The sequence below is a fragment of the Botryllus schlosseri genome, chromosome 10 (assembly GCF_051294905.1).
Source record: "Botryllus schlosseri isolate E-star chromosome 10, Bs_hap1, whole genome shotgun sequence".
NCBI lineage: Eukaryota > Metazoa > Chordata > Ascidiacea > Stolidobranchia > Styelidae > Botryllus > Botryllus schlosseri.
In genome coordinates this window covers 2,650,804-2,665,820 of record NC_137245.1, presented here as the reverse complement: position 1 = coordinate 2,665,820, position 15,017 = coordinate 2,650,804, and the positions used below count along the sequence as shown (strand labels likewise).

The following is a 15,017-nucleotide window of genomic DNA, read 5'->3' as shown; positions in this document are numbered from 1 at the left end:
GGAAATGACTATCCCAACATTACCCCAAAAAATATTTCAGCTTTAGGAACAATAGGGGACCCAGTAGAATCTTTTGAAAATGGATAATATTTCAAGAAATAAATATGTCCGTAATGATATCATAACGAGAGAGAGAGAGAGAGTCTTTATTTTTCATCAAACCAAAATACATAACACACGGCAGTGGTAGTGGTACAGAAAATATGCATGCACAGTATTCGGTATTAGATAGGAATGATCGATAAGACCGTGAGGGTCATCTAGTCTGATCACACCAGCATCAAACAGGTACACTTGACTCTAAACAGTCTGGCTGTAAAAAAAGTTACAGTAGTTAAAAAAATAAAATAGAAGAAAAATTAAACGATGGTAGCAAATGATCAATGAAGCAATGTCTGGGCGAGGTAGGGCAACAGTGTTAGTGTAGCGATAAGAGGTGATCAAGTAGGGCTTTTTTGAATCTATCATAAGGCAATTCACGGATATGTGGCGGTAATGCATTCCAAATGATAGGTCCCGAGTAGTCGATAGATCTCTTAGTTAGGTTGCTATTGGGTGGGGGTAAGTAGATATTCCCCTTTGACGAGGATCTCGTGTAATGGGAATGGACATTTTTAGCAGGTATGAAAAAGTCATCAAACACAGGAGGCAGACTATTGGAAAAATATTTGTGAACAACTTTTGATACTTCGAAGCGATATAGCTCATCAACTCGCAAAATTCGATGCTTACGGTAGTAAGGCGATAAATTGGTACGTAAAGGTACAGATGAGATCAGCCGTATCGCACGGTTTTGCAGGGTTCGAATTCTGCACAGAAATGTTTTGCATGCACTTCCCCATACTACGATTCCATATTGCAGGTGAGAGTGGAAAAGAGAAAAATATATGGTTCGTAGTATTGATCTGGAAACCAAAGATTGCAGACGGGTCATTATTCCCACACACCGAGCTAGTTTTGATATTGTGCATTCAATATGCTGCTTCCAAGACATTTTAGCATCAATAGTGACACCGAGATATTTTGCTGAGTCACATATGGAGATTTGTTTATGATTGATGTTCACAGTGAAACTATGATTGACATTATTTAAAAGGAGCATCTCGGTCTTATCTGCATTCAAGCTTAGTTTGTTTGCTTGGAGCCATCTCGACACTTTTGGGAGTTCCCTATTCACGGATGCATGCAAATCATTGCCAGTGTTGGAGGTTATGAAGAGGTGAGTATCATCAGCAAATAGGGTTGTGCGGAATAAAGATGCATTAACAATGTCGTTAATATAAATGAGGAAAAAAGTCGGTCCAAGGACTGAGCCTTGTGGGAATCCACAAGTTATATCTCTGGTAGTCGATCTTAATGTCCCCAGTTTAACAAATTGTTTGCGATTTGCCAGGTAGCTTTCAAGTAGAGTTGCTGCAATACCCCTGATTCCATAGTGTTCTAGCTTGTATCTTAAGATTCTGTGGTTAACTGTGTCGAAAGCTTTGCGGAGGTCGATAAAAATGCTGCAGCCACTTTTTTTTTGCTTGATGGTTTTGTAATAGTCCGTTACAATTGATAGTATTGCATGGTTGGTGTTGTGGTTTGATCTGAATCCATGCTGGGTTGGAGACAGTACTGCATTCAATTCAAAAAATTTTTTGAGTCGGCAGTCAATCAGTTTTTCAAAAACCGTGGCAAGATTTGGCAGAACAGATATTGGTCGGTAGTTAGAAATTAGCTTTTTACAGCCTTTCTTAAACACTGGCATTACTCTGGCAGTTTTCAGTGCATCTGGGAAAATGCCCAGACGTATCGACTCATTAAAGAAAATGCATATAACATCACCAATAATATTAAAGACTAGCTTCAGAAAGTGCGTTGGGATGAGATCGGGTCCTACTGCTTTGCTACTTTTCATTTCAGATAGTATGATGGCAACTTCTCCTTCACTTGTCGGCTCAAGAAAAATGGATTTCTGAGGGCCAGGACTTAAGTACGAGAGAAAGTCATCGGAGGAGTTTGGTATTGAAGCTGCAAGATCCGGACCAATGTTGCAAAAATACTGATTGAACTTTTCTGCTACTGCAAGCTGGTCTTTGATCATGTTGCCATTCTCAAGTAGCTCGATGTCAGCAGCACTCTTGGGAGCATTACCTTTAGTTAGGTTGATAATTTCTCCAATGGTTTTCCATGTGTTCTTGGGATCCTTGGAGCACTCTTCGAATCTTTTTTGGAAGTATGCCTTTTTGGCATTTTCTTTCATATGCGTCACTTGGTTTGCATATTTTTTGTACACTTTTTTGCCTTCACTTGTGCCTTGCAGATAGTAGTGTTTATGCATCCAATCCCTTGTTTTGATCGCAACTAGTATGTCATGACCAATCCAGGGTTTCGATTTCAAGCGCCTTGCATTGCGGTTGACTTTCCTAATTGGGAAAGATGTGTCGAGGGCTGCCCGCAGTTCCTCAATAAATTTTTCAAAGTGGCGATTGTAGTTGTCAATTGTGAGTGGAGGAGTTTTGTAGTTGTTGAAGGTATTGCTGACAATTTCAATATACTCCTCAATACCGCGTGGGTTCAAGGGCGTTCGAGATTCAAATTCTTTAGCACATTGTGGCAGGACCAATTTCATGTGGCAGATGATGGGATAGTGATCAGTCATACTGTGTTGGAGCACAAAAGGGGACAGGTGATATTGATGAGTGTTGCAGTAGAAGTGATCTAGTAGAGTTTTGGATTGGTCAGCTATTCTTGTGGGTTCAGTAATTATCTGAGCTATTCCATAAGAATCAAGCATTTCACGGTACCTTGTGTTGAAGTTGGTGGTCTTCAGCAAATCAATATTTATGTCTCCCATAATAAATATTTGTTCGTTAGCTGCCGTTAACGTTTCCAGTATATTTGAGAATTCGTCAAGAAAAGTCTCTTGCTTTGTTCCTGGGTGTTTGTAGATGACTGCCACTGTGAGAGCTTTTTGTACATGCACTCTGACAAATATATATTCTACGCCTTCGGTTTCAAATTTTACGTCGGGCATCATGTCATATCTCACACCTTCGTTGATGTATAGTCCAACACCTCCAGCGTTCGTTTTAGATGGCGAGTGTAAAAAGTTGAAACCTGTCAGGTTAACATTAGTTGTTGGATGTTCTTTCAACTTGGTCTCAGAGATTCCGATGATGGTTGGTGAGCAATTAAACATCTCAAACAGGGGGGAATTTCATCTAGATGAGCTTGGAGGGATCTTGTGTTTAAGTGTGCAAGTAAAATTCCTTGAGATGATGGGATGTCACTACTATTCGTTGAATTGATAGATCTGCAGTTGCTCATGTTGAAAAAGTTTTGAGCCATTTTTTAGTGTGGGTTGCGGTTGCAGTGAGAGAGCAGTATAGCAGCTTCTATTTGAGTTTATTGAGGTCATCCTTTGACTCAATGTGGATTCTGGGTGCGCCATCATTCTTTTTTATGTAGATATTCCCATTTGCAGTCCAGAGGTATTTGAAGCTTTTTTCTTTTTTCGCAGCTCGCGCTTCAAAGAAGACATCTCTTCTGTAATTTGTTAAATTTTCGTTTAGGAAGAGTTGTTCCATTCCTTCAACACCGAAGTCCTTGATATCCTTTTTGGCCTTTCTCACTTTGAGGAATTCTTTTTTTGGTTGGTCCGAAGAGAATTTAGCTACAATGGGTCCTGTTTTGTCTGGATTTTTGAAGCGCACTCTATAGCAGTGCACAAGCTGTGGCGCAGTGATGTCAGCTTTCAAGGCGTTAGCTATTTTCATGATGGTCTCCGGCAGATCTTCTTTTTTGGAGTAGGGAACACCATGAAATTCCAGGTTGTTGTTTCGAGATTGCTGCTCCAGGTTGTCATTGGTGCGTACTAGGCCAGATATTTTTTTGTTCAGGATACTCATAGTTGATTCAAATTTGTCGTGTTCCTTGAGCATGGTTTCTTGCGAGGCTCGTTTTAGATTTTCTTTGTTGCTCTCAAATTCTGCATTCATGAATTCCATTCCAGTCTTGCAAGTTTCTATCTCTTTCCGGAGTTCCTTGTTCTCTTCCTTTAGTTTCCTAACCTCTAGGTTGGTCTTATCAAGCTCAGATTGCAATATTTCATATTGCTTTTGCAGTGTTATATTCAGCTGTGTCAAACCTTTGACTTCACTGAGCGTATCTTCCAGTTTACTGTCCATCTTCTTCAGTCTCGCCAGGATGGCATCTTCATGTGTTCCAGACTTTGTCATTTTGTTTCTTGGATGGATCTATAGCCTAGGTTATAGCCTAGATTACTTTAAACCTTAATACAACCAAATACTCCAACGGATATTTAAAAATTCATATTCACCCCTCTACGACCTCAAGGGCAGATCCACTCCTTGCTACAAGTCGAAAATGACTATCCAAACATTACCCCAAAAGATATTTCAGTCTTGGGAACACAATAGGGACCCAGCAGAATCTTTTGAAAATGGATAATATTTCAAGAAATAAATATGCCCGTAGTGATATCATAACGTATATTTAAAAATTCATATTCACCCCTCTGCGACCCCAAGGTCGGGTCCACTCTTTGCTACAAGTCGAAATGACTATCCCAACATTACCCCAAAAATATTTCAGTCTTGGGAACACAATAGGGAACCTAGCAGAATCTTTTGAAAATGGATAATATTTCAAGAAATGAATATGCCCGTAATGATATCATAACGTATATTTAAAAATTCATATTCACCCCTTTGCGACCCCAAGGGCAGATCCACTCCTTGCTACAAGTCGAAATGACTATCCCAACATTACCCCAGAAATTTTTCAGCCTTCGGAACATAATAGGGGACCCAGCAGAATCTTTTAAAAATGGATATTATTTCAAGAAATAAGGGTGCCCGTAATGATATTATAACGGATATTTAAAAAAAAATCATTTTCACCCCTCCGTGACCCCAAGGGCAGGTCCACCCTTTACTACAAGTCGAAATGACTATCCCAACATTACCCCCCAAAATATTTCAGCTTTCGGAACACAATAGGCGACCCAGCAGAATCTTTTGAAGATGGATAATATTTCAAGAAATAAATATGCCGGTGATGATATCACAACAGATATTCAAAAATTCATATCCACCCCTCTGCGACCCCAAGGGCAGATCCACTCCTCGCTACAAGTCGAAATAACTACCCCAACATTACCCCAAAAAATATTTCAGCTTTCGGAACACAATAGGGAACCCAGCAGAATATTTTGAAAATGGATATTTTTTCAAGAAATAGGGATGCACGTAATGATATTATAACGGATATCCAGTGGTGTAAATGTGTTTGGTCCATTGGGTATTTGACGGTTCCTGCGGAGCATATCACCCAGCGACAAGGCGAATGCAAACCCCGCAGCTGCTGTTATCTACCTGCTTCAACACTTTCCCTATCTTGTTTCGTTTCTTGAATACTGATTTGATGAGTTGGTGATTTGGATCGGAAGTTTTAGCTTTCGATGAAGACGATCTCTGAAACATTTTTTGCGTTTTATTTGATTTACCGTTTATACTTTGTATGGAAAACTGTATCGCAACATCTCTCACAAGTCCTTGACACTTCGTTGCGATATGTTAGGATAAATTTATTCCAGTGAGCATTTCGATGAGGTATGTTCAAAGTAAATATTTTTGAAATTGGAAAAAATGTTCTTCAACTATTCCTTGGGTTCGAATGTTTTTACCAGTGGCGGCTCGTCCTATAGGGCAACTGGGGCATTGCCCCACCTAAAATTCTGTTCAATAACAATTTAACCATTTATAGACGCACAGCGCACAATATATACCGAGATCACAGCGAAACCCGCGTTCTTCTTGTGCTTTCGCTTGCAAATGCCCATACATAGCGAAGTATCTGCGAAAATAGAATTCTCTTCTGTGTTTTCGCTTTGTGGCGCTCATAACAAGCTTTCACTATCTATTCTCTCAAAGCCGCGCACAATAAAGAAACGGTGATTTACTCTCTCCTATTCGTAAAATGGCCGAGCAACCGGGGCGAATATGCCTTGTCGCCCCTAAGGTGTGATGTAACAATCGCATCTATATCTGAACTCGGTTACCGTAATATGCGTTGAGTCGGCCTTTGCTGGTATAGGTCGATTTTGATGGTGTTTCGCACCATGATAATTCTTGAAACTTGGTATGATATGTCGTGAAGGTAGTATTTAACACTGGTCCACGTTTCAGGCTTGCTACTTAAAGATAAGGGTAGTAATTTCGTTTCCGAAGTATAGTGTGTGCTGATCTATCATGTACAATCGTACATTGTACAGCAAACAGATTTTACTCAAAAGCCGGTATTGGCCTCCATTGATTTTGACGATGTTGCATACCGAGATCGGTCATGACATTTGGCAGTTTGGTACGGTAAGTCTTAATGTTAGTATCGACCGCTGTAACAAACAAGTTTTAAGTTTGTCACTGGACTATGTTGGTGCTAATTTCGTTTCCAAAGTCGAGTGAGAGCTGACTCTTCATTTATCGCTAACAGATTTACGCAAAAGCCGTTTGGTGTTCGTTTGTTTGTATTGATTTTGACAGTGTACCATGCCGGAATGGGTTATGTATGAGACTGCGTAGGCCTATGCTACTTCTTGATGATTTCTTGTAACAGTATACTAAGTTTGCGGCTTTCATTCATGTATTTATTGATTAATATATTTTCCAACGGCGATTTCGCAGCAGACTTATAGACGGTAAACCGTATGTGTTGTGTCACAGTCTCCAGTTTCAAGCCCAAAATGTCCTATGTTGTTCCGAGACCGAAGTTCCGAGGCTGCTGTCCTTAGTTCTTCAAAGACCATTCAAATTGATCATCTGGATTCAATATGACAGGCCCAATCTATGAGATAACAATTGCGTATGTGTCCGAACTCGTTGACCTTTCCAGTTAGGCTTACGCAATCTCTCGAGTTCTAGTCACTGGAATTAGTCAGGTCAAGTCAAGTGCGAACATTGATCGTATTGAATCTTTGCTCCGTACGTAGTTTACGCAGTTGCCTTTTGAGCGAAAATTAGAGGTCTAAGTTGTCCAGTCCATTGATCCAATCGTACGCCGGGTGCCTCCGCTTTGGTTGCCTATCACCTGGTCGTAACCACCAGCTCAGTGGTCGTAACACACCAGGATCGTGTACGAAACACTCTCGGACGGGCTTAGAAAAATTAGAGATTTTGCAAATCGATAGGCCCTAACTCTACCATGAAATCATAACGCATGCTACTAAGGATGACCTGATAATTGATTCGTGGCACAGGGACGATTCTTAGTTCACGTACATTTTGTAAAATAATCCTTTGATTAAAAAAAAAATGAATAAAACATTTGTTCCACACTTCAAGTCACGGCTCACCGGCAAACCTCTCGCGGCACCTACGTTAAAATCACTTGTTGTTGGGAAATTCATGTGACCATCATAAAGTTACTGTTTTACATTGGAAAACGCCATTGTGACGTCATGTTGATAAAAGTCGCTCGCAGCCCTTGCCCCACCACCCGATATTGTCACGAGCCGCCACTGGTTTTTACATATACACTGTATTACCTTATCATTGCTTTGCTTTTCGAGATTGTTGTAGAAATTGGAATATTTTGCATAGAAAGCAGTCACAGAATTTTCAATGACATGTTGCGATAAATCACCAAGTAAAAGGCGGGATGTTTCTGCGAGTTTCGACATCAATTTTCCATAAAAATGTCGGGGAAGTATGCATTTTCCTCGGATAATTTTTCTTTACCATTTCCGTTTCTGTATGATTCACTGTGCTTGAGTTCGTTGATCATTTTGTCATATCGTAAATAAAAGGCGACTTGAGCTCCGGTTTTCTGTCCAGCGACGCATCATTGTAGAAAAAATCTCCATAATTGCCGGAATCGTCAGATTAATATTCTTCAGATTAATATTCTTCAGACGTCAAGTCGCGTGATCTGTCAATACTTTTGTGTTCTTGTAGACGTCGATAGCACGATAACCACTTCTGGAATGTTTTGTCTTGATAAGAGGATACCGATTAAGAAACCGGACATATCGCCACGACACTATCTCGTTCGGTATATGGTAACCTGGTTTCCCTGCTATAGAGCTATAACACTGAATTCCACAGAGTAAGAGCCACATCGATCAAAAATAGTCCAGGATTCGCTTTTGGGGGAGCAGCATCCTTGAAACGCAGTAAAAATGTTACAATACCTATAGTCGCGTGTGATGCTGTTACAAAAGTAGCAACAGGCAAGCCAGGATAACCCTCATATGGATATCGCATAACCAATGGACAAATTTGGCATGCAGGGTGGCCGCAGCGAGAGCGAATTACACTCGATGTGCCGTCAAAATAAACTCCGCCCTTCCGACATAAGTCGGCGAATAGTTCCAACTGCGCTTCGCTGAAGAGCGTTGCCCCTGGTTCGGGAAATCCTTGCCAGTGACGCAAAAAGTTAGAACCGTCGTTTTTATAATCCTCGGCCAGAATATTAAGATTTTGGAAGACAATTTAACGAAATATATTGGTATAACGCCATTTTAATAATATTCAATAAGGAGTTGGTAAACCTTACCCAATTCCCTGAACTGAGACCCGATAAGACCCATCTTAGTCGTATATTTTGTCGTGTGAACGTAGATAACAAAATATGAAATCGCACGATGTTTTGTGCATGTACTCTCCTTCGTTGCTAGGAGAGATATGCGTAGGTAATACTATGTAGAGATATTTATTCATTCATGATTATTCGCTGATTCGGAAGTCCGTAGCATTGCCGTACGCGTACGTGATTCAATAAAGTTACAAGTCGTGAAGACAGAAACAATTGTGATCCATCGAATACGTGTGCAATAGACAGGTCGTGGTACGTCAGCCAACAAGGCCGTACGGCGTGGTTACGCCGGTCGTCGAACACAAGGGAACACGCAGCGTATTGTAAACGCAGTCTTCTGGAGTCAATTATACAATTACAAACATTCGCTCTGCGTTATTGACAACATGTGTACAGTTCTGAGGCAGTCCGATACTAGTCTCTACCTGTTTGAGATCAGATGCAGATGTGATATTTGTATTTGTACCTTTTGATAACCATTCTCCATACCAGTTTGATAGTTTGTTGCGTCGGTGGTTGTGCTAAACTAAGTTTGTTGCGTCGGTGGATGTGCTAAGTTTGTTGCGTCGGTGGTTGTGCTAAAGTCCAGGGGTTCTGATTCATAATAATTCCTTCCCTGCTTATAACGTTTGGCCCGACTCAACTCATTTTTATTTTATCACACATTGTGTCCGGGATCGAGTAATTCTACAAACATTCGCGCCCAAGTCCTAATCTCAATTTTCACTCACGATTCATCAGCGGGTCATGTTTTACCATCATAAACAAGTCGTGTAACGTAGTAATTGCTCTTCTACTGCGTGGTAACTTTTGAAAATGATGTAATAGTTAAGTTTGATGAGTAGTTTCAGGCTTCTGGAGTAGTTTTAGAACAAATTTCCAGTTCTCAAATAAAAAATATATATTTTGCAGTTAAATATTGTCGAATACTTGAAAATTCGAAATGCCGTCGCGGGCCGCACGAAAAGGTCTCGCGGGCCGCGTGTTTGAGACCTCTGATTCAAGGTCAATTGTCAGAAACTGCGAGAATTTGTGGCTCGAATACAAAAGTTCTTCTGCACCTGTTCTCAGAGAGTAAAGAGTAGTATTGGACTGCCTGAGAACTGGACACGTGATGACTTCCAAAATATTAGAATTCTGGCCGAGGAATATAAAAACGACGGTTCTAACTTTTTGCGTCAATGGGAATGATTTCTAGAACCAGGGGCAACGCTATTCAGCGAAGCGCAGTTAGAACTATTCGCGGACTTATGTTGGAAGGACGGAGTTTATTTTGACAGCCCATCTGGTATAACTTCCTCTCGCTCCGGTCACCCTGCATACTGTTGTGTTCCTCTTAAACTATTTCTTGATCATATACCAAAGAAGGCTATACCGATGCAGTACAAGCACGACCACGTTTATTCACGACCAAACCTTAACAGAACTACGACACACGAAATACTAACGACGGTAGGAACACAGGAAAACAATCAACGAGCACGAGTCATTATCGACAATCGCAAAGTAATTCCACAACACCTCCCTTCTAATTTGAGAGTTATTACAAATCAAGAATAACTCTCGGTTTACGAGTTCGTTTCGAACGTCTCGGGTTATGAGGTCCATATTCCGGTAATTCATGGACTTCGGGAGAGGCATGACGCATTGCCACGATATTGTTTCTCGGAGGGCTTACTACCCTTCGATAATTAAAAGCAGGTACATCAGGTGTGATGCCAGGCTCGCTGTCTTCTTCAATTCCATACCTTGGTCGAAGTTGATCAATGTGTCTTCTCCACGTAGGACCACGCGGATGAACCATAACATTGACGCTGCGAGAACCAAATACCTTGGTAACTGTCGCAGGTACCCATTTGGGCTTTTTATTCTTCTTCGGCCCATAATACAGAGCATAACAAGGTGTGCCAACCGTGAATCGATTGACTGAAGCCTTTACTTGCTTCTCAACTTCTCTCACTTGCTTGCCTTGAGCTGCATGAGCTGGAGATGGCAGTAGCGTATCAATCATTGTTCGAATTTGTCTGCCATTGAGAAGCTGACTCGGAGATAATCCACTTGCAAGCGGCGTTCTCCTGTACAACATGAGGAATTCCTGTAATGCGGCCTTAGCCGGCAAACTTGATTTGCGTAGTGCGCGTTTGAATGAGTCGACCAGCTTTTCTGCGGCGCCATTCGTAGATGGGTGATACGGTGCACCTGAAAGGTGGATAATTCCTCTTTCTTTACACCATTTCTGAAACTCTTCAGACTTGAACGTACTTGCATTGTCAGACACAATGGTAAACGGATATCCAAAATGTGCAAAGTCCTGTTCAAGTAATCCGATCGTTTCCTTGCTTGAAACGGAATTGGTCGGGTGGATGCAAGGATATTTAGAATACGAGTCCGTCAATACGAGCCAATTGGTTCCCATGAATTCGATTGCATGGTCGACATGAACTCTCATCCACGGCTTCTCAGGTAACATCCAAGGATGGATGCTTGCCTTCTTAGGAGCGTTCTGATTTTCGCAGCATGAAACACATCTGTGACACGTGTCCACAATATCATTGTCCATTCGCGGCCAATACACAGCACTACGAGCAAGTTGCTTCATACGTTGCATTCCAAAATGTCCCAAATGAAGAATATCCAACACCTTTCTTTGCAGACTCGAGGGAATTACGATTCTCGCTCCAGAAAACAAACATCCGTTTTCAACAGATAAACATGTGGATATCTTACGAAAATCTTCAACCGAATATCCTTGATCTTTGGTGCTGACAACATTTTCTGGCCAGCCCACTCTGGTGTATCTCATCACAGCAGAAATGACAGGATCTTTGCTGGATTCTTTTGCCAATATACCAGGATCAGAAGGATTAATCTGTTGGCTCACAGTACGTACTGTGCTAACAATGTTCATATTGTCCTCTTCCTCCCCTTTATCAAATACGGAGTCATGACTGAACGGGAGTCGACTCAATGCATCAGCATTACCGTGTTGCTTTGTATTACGATATTCAATATCATAATCGTATTGGTTCAAAGTCAGTGCCCATCTTGCCAGACGATTTGCTGCGAGGGCCGGTATCGCTTTGCTTGGTCCAAACAATGCCAGTAGAGGTTTATGGTCAGTAACCAATATAAACTTTCTTCCATACAAGTATTGATGATACTTCTGGAGAGCAAAAATGATAGCCAAAGCTTCTTTGTGAATCTGGCTATACTTTCGTTGAGTTTCCGTCAACGTTTTGGACATGTAGGAAATTGGCTTCTCAGAACCATCTTCAGAACGGTGAAAAAGTACGCAACCAATTCCTACTTCCGAAGCGTCACATGATAATCCTAACTTCTTTGTTGGATCAAAGTGAACCAGGAGCAAATCTGCACATAGCATTTTCTTCAATTCTTCGAATGAATCTTGCGCATCTTTACCCCAAAACCACGGGATTCCCTTTCTTGTAAGACGGTGTAACGGTTCCGTCACCGCTGACAGATTGGGTAAAAATTTACTGTAGAATTGTACTTGGCCCAGAAATGATTTGAGACCAGAAACGTTAGATGGAGCAGGCATTTTCAACACTGCCTCCACTTTCGAACCTTTGGAAATACCGGCACTTGATAATTTGTGACCTAGGTATTCGACTGACGGTTGTGCGAATGTGCACTTTTCTCTTCGGCATCGGAGACCTTTGTCTTGAAGTCTCTTCAATAACGCACGGAGATTATTCATGTGATCGGCGGCGTCGACGCCGCTGACCAAAATGTCATCCAGGTAAACAGCTACACCTTTCAAGTCGGCAGTCAGCTGATTCATGATTTCAGTGAAATAACCTGGTGCTGAAGAGATTCCGAACGGTAACCTCATTTGCAGCAAGACCCCACGATGTGTGCTGAGAGCAAGTCTCTTTTGACTCTCTTCACTCAGTTGAACTTGGTTATAGGCATCAGCCAAGTCAATCTTCGTAAAACCATATCCACCGCCCAATTTCTGCATGAGCTCTTCCGCGAGTGGAATAGGTTGTCTATGCGTTTCAAGTTGCGAATTAACTGTAACAGAATAATCGCCGCACACACGAATCTTTCCCGATTTACTACCAGGAAGCGATCGTTTACGAATTGGAACAACAGGCGTACCATAATCATTAAAATCGACAGGTTGCCACACACCTTTGGCTATCCCTACATCATACGCTTGGGATAACTCATCACGGATAGCAAACGGTACTGGGCGATATTTACAGAAAATAGGTTTCGCATCATTTTTAAATCGAATGTCTAGCTTAACATCCTTTAAACAACCCAATTCAGATTTGAAAAGTTCTGGGAATTCGTTACTGATATCCTCGCAGCGTTTGGCCAATTCCGAAAAATCAACATTGGAAAGTGATTTTACAACACTGTTACCGTATAGCAGAGCATCGATTGAAATTCCTAACTTCAATATTCCACTACGGCCTATCAAGTTCAAATTCGGTATATCGGTAACTATAAATGAGAAATCGGATATTTCTGACCGATTGTTCACATCTGTCAGTGAAACATTCTTAGGTGTGAATGTACCTAGAGTGTTCAGTTTATGCAAGGATGCAGATTCGAACTCAGCATTCACCTTTAGCAAAGCAGGTCTTCCCAGAGCGATCCATCTGTCTTTGGACATGAAATTTTCTCTCGCGCCAGTATCCAACTCAAATGACTGGATGTCTTCATTGATATACACGTCGATTTCGATTTCTGGATACGATCGTGTATGTTTAACACTTCTAACGCGACGGTTCTTACGAACACATTTCTCCGTCAACCTATCTTTCTTTTTGATACGACATGCTGGTTGAATGTGACCTCTTTTGTCGCAGTAATGACAGACAGCATCTACATATTTACATTCATCAGGAGAGTGTCCGCACTTGTCACATCGAAAACACGCCTTTTCAGAGAGGTTTCTTCCTTCCCCTTCATATCCAGCAACTCGACTCTTGGAGTTCTGGGCGTCTCCTTTACTTTTCTTTGTATAAGAAGACTTAACCACGTTAGTTTGAAACGGGTTTTCGGATTTTGCACCATAAACGGTTTCTTTTGCTACCTTGGCGGCATCTTCCGTATCAGTTGCTGTTTTGACAACAGTCTCGAAGTTCAAAGAATCGCTTTTCAGTTTAAATACTGCCTTTAGAACAGCTTCATTTCCCGCCGAACACATAAATCGCGTGGACATCGCTTCGTCCAACGGATTTTTAATTGAAGAAAAGTCACATGTGATCGCGTCTTGCCTGATACGAGCAGCTAATTGTGGTATGGTTTCACCAGGTTTGCGCTTCATGTCACTCCAAAATTTGTAGCGTTCTCTAATCACAAATTGCTTCGGATCATAGTGCTCTTTCATAAAAGCGTTAATTTCTTCAATGGAAAGATCATTAATCTTCTTAGGATCGGCCTGCTGCGCAGCTATGTTCTGCAACATCTTGTAGACCACTGGACTTTGATTCGTAAGGAATACATGGGCCACTTTATCATTCGGCACGGAGTGTGCGCTCACGAATGTACTGAAGCGTTCCCAATAATCGGTCCAGAGTTCTATTGTCGAGTCAAATGGCGCAAATGGCTGAACTAACACATTGCTGACCGGCGCAGTGGAGACCGCCTGACAAGATATTTGACGCAGTGTCTCCATCCATGCTTTCATCTGCTGTTCGTTATGTGCCCTCTGCTCGTCCATCTCTTTACGCTGCTGTTCTAACTGTTCCTTAAGAACGTTAACGAGTTCTTCGGACATGTTGGGTGTGGTAGTCACGCACTTGAAGTATGTACGTCTCACGAATAAAACTTAGTCGCACTGCAACCTCTTCTTGGAAATGTTGAAATAGCTCAGATCCCATATATATCACAGGATCCCATCCTCGTCGCCAGAAACGCTTTGTTGTGTTCCTCTTAAACTATTTCTTGATCATATACCAAAGAAGGCTATACCGATGCAGTACAAGCACGACCACGTTTATTCACGACCAAACCTTAACAGAACTACGACACACGAAATACTAACGACGGTAGGAACACAGGAAAACAATCAACGAGCACGAGTCATTATCGACAATCGCAAAGTAATTCCACAACACATACCAAATTTATTCAATTCTTGTGCGATGTCCATATCAGGGTTATCCTGGATTTCCTGTTGCTACTTTTGTAACAGCATCACACACGGCCACAAGTATTGTAACATTTTTACAGCGCTTAAAGGATGCTGCTCCCCCAAAATCGAATCCTAGACTATTTTTGATCGATGGGGCTCGTGCACTGTGGCATTCAGTGTTATGGGTGTATTGCAGGGAAACCAGGTTACAATATTATGAAATGTTGTACCGAATTGCGACTGGCAATGCCCAGGAGCACGATCTTGATCGCAGTTTCGTTTTAAATTGTTTGAGTCACTGCACGAA

At 41.6% G+C, this 15,017-nt stretch overlaps 1 protein-coding gene across 1 annotated transcript in view; it reads right to left on the bottom strand.

Moving 5' to 3' along the window:
• The window catches only part of LOC145447823 (uncharacterized), a 245,308-nt gene extending 241,018 nt beyond the window's left edge, over nucleotides 1-4,290 (bottom strand). Inside the window, exon 1 of the mRNA XM_080326098.1 lies at nucleotides 4,277-4,290. The gene's annotated coding sequence lies outside the window, so the exon portion shown is untranslated. The remainder of the gene's footprint in view (nucleotides 1-4,276) is intronic.
• Nucleotides 4,291-15,017: the final 10,727 nt, after the last annotated feature.